This window comes from Odontesthes bonariensis, chromosome 20 (assembly GCF_027942865.1).
Source record: "Odontesthes bonariensis isolate fOdoBon6 chromosome 20, fOdoBon6.hap1, whole genome shotgun sequence".
Lineage (NCBI taxonomy): Eukaryota > Metazoa > Chordata > Actinopteri > Atheriniformes > Atherinopsidae > Odontesthes > Odontesthes bonariensis.
This window is the reverse complement of record NC_134525.1, coordinates 33,363,015-33,369,014: the sequence shown is the minus strand read 5'-3', so window position 1 is coordinate 33,369,014 and position 6,000 is coordinate 33,363,015.

The window sequence follows — 6,000 nt, the reverse complement described above, 5'->3', positions numbered from 1 at the left end:
ATATATACATCATGATTTGGATGTGAAAGTGAACGCATTTGTTTCAAATTTTGTTGCATATATTTGTAAAATCAAAGTTACAACATTAGAATGTATTTATAAATTGGTGCATCTGCATTTGTGGATTAAGTCACAAGCCTGTTTTCTGTGCCGTATTTTTGTTCATTTTCTCTCGGTTTTTTTTGGATTTTGAGACTTTCCTTTCGCCTTTCTGCACCTGATCCACACACAAATGCAGCAGCCCATTCACAAATGTGCCAAGCAAGCGAACGAGCTGCCGCTAGGGTGCGCTGTTGCTAAGTTTCACTGTGGTTGTGGATGGCGGTGCTCCTAGCTTCCAGATAACAGCCCTGCTGCCAGCAACAACCAGGCATCGCTCCAGGAGAGCGGCATGGTGGGTCAACCGGCGTCATCTTCTAATGGAAATTCGTCTACAGTGAGTAAAAATAGAAGGATCTGTGGTCATTAAAGTTGTGCAATAGGGCTCGGGCACACGCGTTGCATTCTGGGATATGGTCGCCATATTGGAGGCACAATCTCGTAAACAAACCCTGAGGCAAGACGGAGATCAAGGACCAAACAGTGAGAGAAAAGCATGTTAAAATCGAAGAAAGGATGTGGGATATACCGGGATACATTACAGAAGGAAGCCAGAGATCGGTACATACAGAAGATTGGCGTTATAAACGGACTGGACCCTTATGAAATACCGAGCAAGGAATGGATTGTCGACGAAGATTTACTGCCTAAGTTCACCCTTTCGGACATAATTGCGTATATAGTATGTGGTGTCAGTGCCTATACTTTGCAACAGTTTCAATTATAATGACACTTTACACTTTTGTCATGTTACTCTACTTGTAAATAAATAATGAAACACACACACTTGGCTGTATCTCAAAGCATATTTATTTCAGACGACTTCAACTTTGCACAACACTCCTGCTCATGGTGGTCAGAGTACAACATACAGACACAATCTTGTCAAAGAATGTTTTGTCTTCACCTTCGCAAGGCAAAACTATGTTGATAGGTACTTTTGCTGACAAAAAGGTGTATTGTTTCTGACAGTTCCAATCGCCCTTTCCATGTGAATTTGGAGATGGGCAATTTTCCTTGTATTTTCCACATTAAATTAAGATTAAGATTAAGATCAGATTTATTGTCATGTATACATGCATACACACGAAATTTGTCCTCCGCTTTTAACCCATTGAGACATCCCTTGCTTCCAACTGACAGTGTCCTCTTGTGAAGGCGGGGATCTTTACCTCAGCACACAAAAGTCTGTAACTTACCAGAATGAAAATGCAGAGAACACACTCTCATCGACACCGGGATTGAGTGGAAAGTTATGCTTGGTCGTCTTACAGCAGCGATCCATGCTAGTCGACGACGCTTTGTTATCTCGGACACTTGGTCTCCGTGGGTGCGCCTCCAAGCAGGAAACCGGTAAAAAGATAAACCATTTACGATTTCCCCCCCATTCCTGTCACGGCTTACGCTATTGCACCCCACGACACAGCAACGTGCGACCATAGTGGCAAAGACAATAAGTAAAATAGATAAACCAACGAAGAAAGTTCCGAGACCAGGCGGGAGTACGTCTGAGCGCAGTGGAAAACAATGTAAACAAACAGTTCTGAGCCTCCAGTATGGCCGCCGCTCACGTAGTGACGTCACGTGCCCGAGCCCTATAAACCACAGATTTGACCGTGAAAATTGTATAATATTTGAGTGAGTCTAATTGTTAGCTAACCCCATCGTTTAGCTAGCTAGTCATCACAGTGAAGACTACGACGCTGAAGTTGGCATCCGATTCACCAGCCTCCGATTCGCGGGGTGGGCATAAAGGGCCATTTCACTGCATTTTTTGCATTTTGATCGACCAAAACAAGGTCATGTATGGAAACTATAATAGTTACACTGCTCAAATCTGGATGGAATTATTCTAAAGAGGCTGTAGATTCATTAAAACCTTGTTTGGGATTTGTGAAAATACAGAACAGGGCCATTTGACTGCATTTTTGGTATTCTGATTACCCTGAACTGGGTCCTGTATGGAAACTACATTACTTAGACTGCTCAAATCTGGATAGAATTATTCTAAAGAGGGTACAGAGTCTTTAAAACACATTTTATTATTTATGAAAACTTTATTTGGTCATTGAAAATTCAAAAAGTTCCTCTGAGCTTTCTTTCTCCCTTTTCATTTGGACCATCCAAAACCAGAACCTGTATGAAAAATAATTAAATATGGGTTTAATCATTGATCACATGATATAAATGATATCAAACACACTTTCTGTCTCCAATCTCCCTCTGAAAGGTTCCAGTGGCCAAAAATCCAAGGCTGGTGAGGACCTGGACGTGTGGTGGAATTGGGTTTGATCGGTGTGTTTTTCTCTGGAGTTGTGGCTCCAGCAAGCTGCATATTTGTAGCAGCACAGTCCTTGGGAATCTTAATCGTGATGTCAGTCATTCGTCTGTCTCCACACGGTCTCTTCCAAGAGCCTGACGCACAAAGGCATCCAAAAGTAGCAAGTCAGCCGCTGGTTACGCTTCCTATTGACCTTGTTATATACAGAGTCAACTTAACCTTCAATTAGTGCATAATTTAAGTCAAACAGAATAATGTCAGCATCATTATGGGGTATAATGTACATTTATTTATGTTTTCTTCAAAGTAATTAAATATACAATCCATTAGTCAAGCAAACTTGATTTGAATAACAGCGGACTATTTTAGGAAACTCCTACGACAGGTCTGGATCACTCGTAAATTCTGTTCGTACCTGAAAGAAAACGTAAAATACGAAAAGATTGGTGAATGCGCAAATTCTCTTGAATCACTCGTACGCACGATTTAAGAACAAATCTGTGCGTACGAACGGTTCTTGCATGAGGCCCAATATTCACAAGCCACAAAGCGTAGCCTGAGCGCAGCTGTAGCAGTCAAAACCCTTTGCCCTTCCGGGTAGAACACCTAACCAACAACACCTTCGTTCCTACCTATATACACCAGGTAAATTGGTACTCAACATGCGCCACCCAGACAAAAACATTACACACAAAACATTACACACAAAAAGAAACAATATATTTTGGCTCCTACAAAGTCTCTTAAATGTTTTGGATACCATTGCTCCTGTCAAGGTTAGAATGGTTAAAAGTAGGCAAAGGGCGCCATGGAGGAAAGAAGAGTCGGTCAGGGCTCAGAAAAGGGAGTGCCGGAGAGCCGAACGGAAATGGCGCAAGTCAAAGCTCCAGGTTCATTATGAGACTTACAAAGAAAAGCTATGTGTGTTCAACCAGACTTTGCGTAGAACAAGGGAGAGTTATTTTTCTGAAATCATCAAAAACTGCAGTAACAACTCTCGTGTCCTGTTTGCTACAGTAAACAGATTAACAAACCCTCCAGTTTCACTGCCTTTAGAACTCATTTCTACATCTAAGTGTGATGAGTTTGCAATATTTTTTAATGACAAAGTTCAAGGCATTAAAAATGCAATAATTTCCACAACACAAATAACTACTCTGCAGCCAGCTGGACACCTAGAGCTGACACATTTCACACCTGTTACTGACAAAACAGTCAGAGATCATCTGCAGTCTGAGTTCATCAACGTGCTGCCTTGATGAGTTGCCCACTAGATTCCTAAAGTCTGTGCTGAGCAGTTTGTTACCACAACTCGCTCATCTAGTCAACATCTCACTCCAGACTGGAACATTTCCAAAGGCCTTAAAAACTGCTGTCATTAAGCCTCTTCTAAAGAAGAGCAGTCTGATGCCACAGTACTGAACAACTACCGGCCCATATCACACCTGCCATTCTAAGGCAAAGTCCTAGAAAAAGTTGTATACCAACAGCTTAGTGACTTTCTCCTGTCTAACAATGCTTTTGATACTTTCCAATCAGGCTTTATGCCCCACCACAGCACTGAGACAGCTCTGATCAAGGTGACAAACGACATCCGCCTGAACACAGACGCAGGCAAAGTCACAGTCTTAGTTCTGCTGGACCTGAGTGCTGCCTTTGACACAGTTGACCATGTGATCTTATTACAGAGGTTAGAAGACTGGGTGGGAACCTCTGGTCGTGCTTTAAACTGGTTCAAGTCCTATCTGGAGGACAGGAAATATTTTGTTGAAATAAGTAACTATGTCTCAGACCAAATGGCTACGACCTGTGGGGTTCCCCACAGGTTACTTTTGATATACTTTTGAATTTGATATTAATAATTGTCAAAAAAAAATTTGGTAATTGATTTGAAATTTCATCAGAAAGGAGCAAAATAAACGTACACAATTAGAATGAATTCTTCAGATTTATGCAAGTTAACAGTGTATTCTCAAGGTTATAAAGTTTTGTAAAAATTGTTTGCCGTTCATAGCAATTACAATCAAGTAAAAGGGCTTGAATATCAACAATTTTTTTTTTACATTTTTGCCCCCTTACCAGTAACATGTTTTTATGGATCATGGTGCTATTCAGCAGAAACCAGTTGTATTTTACCCTGTGACTGGATGTGAATACTGTTATATTACTCATTGTTTATTCATTGCTCTCTTTCTCAGCAGGTATCCCTGGTCTGGTGTTTGTTGTCCCCTCTTTTCTGTCCTGTCAACCCCCAGCTGGTTGGCCACCCTTCCTGGTTCTGGTTCTGATGGAGGTTTATTCCTGTTAAAAGGGAGTTCTGTCTTTCTACAGTCACCTCATGCATGTTCAGGGCGGGGGGTTAAATAAAAGAGAAGTTTCAGTGCAATCTGTTGGTTTCCTTAGCTAGGCAACTTGTATGAATTGGACTAATTTGGAATGTAATGAATTGGATTTGAATTGGATTGTATCTTTGAAGTGTACCATGAAGAGATCTTTCTATCTTACTTGCCAGATTCCGAGTCATCAGTAGAACTCTTCAGATGTTGGTACAATGATGACAAGCTCATCAAGAGCAAAAAAGTTTAATGTGTTGCATCTTTAATGGAATTAATTAGCTTTTTATTTTCTTATTTTTCTTCTTTTTTGAAGGAAAACAAAATTGCTTGTTAAAATATACTTGAAAAAGTAAACTGTTTTAAGGATCAACTTATTTATTATATGGCCATTTCTAATGTACTGTAAGTAAAGTTGTGTACAGATGACTCATTAATTGGTTTTCATCCCTAAAGAGAGCACATGATTTGCTAAAAGCTTCTTTTGTTGGTATTTGGTGACTTTTTTTTCTTAATGAATATTAACAGCATAGAGAACATTTTTAATCCACCCTGTTTATGAACAACAAAGCATATTGGTCTGCGAATGGATTTACAGATTACAACGTCTGTCTTTTGATCTAGATTGAATGAACTCTATGGCTCATTAGCTTTGTTTTTTTTTTAATGAAAAGTGCTTTTGAAATAAAGATTGATTGATTGTTCTGAGATGATGCACTATTTTGCTTAGATAAAACCTCTTGTGACAACAGTATTGCAGTTTCCGCTTTCTTTGCTCCAGGCACCCAGTTGTATTGTGGTAACAGCTGTGTTTGAGCTTCTGTTCGGGGTCAAGAGGTCACACTTGGGATATTGGTAAGTCTTAAACCTTTCAGACCTCGTCTGTTGACATGCTTCATTGAATAAATGCCCCCATCATCCTTCCCAAAACGTGTTCCTTTACTGGATTAAGTTCTAACAGACACCACTTTATTCTGCAGTTGAGGGTCCACCACTCTCCCTATCACCTACAGTGTTCTGTCATGTTTGACACACAGGTCCAAGGACCAATGACGGCCTACCCAGCTGTCACCTTGCCGCTTATATCCAATAGCAACCACCTCAATGGCCACTGCACATCCCATGACCCACCCCTCACCACCCACCCAACCCCAACCCTTATCCTTGTGCATATAAAACCACAGAACTTGGGCTCCATCACTCTCACAAGTACCACCTCTCAGAGATAGTACTGTTTTGTGCTGGGAAGAAGAAAGAAAAGACCGACAACAGAGGCAGATAGTAAGG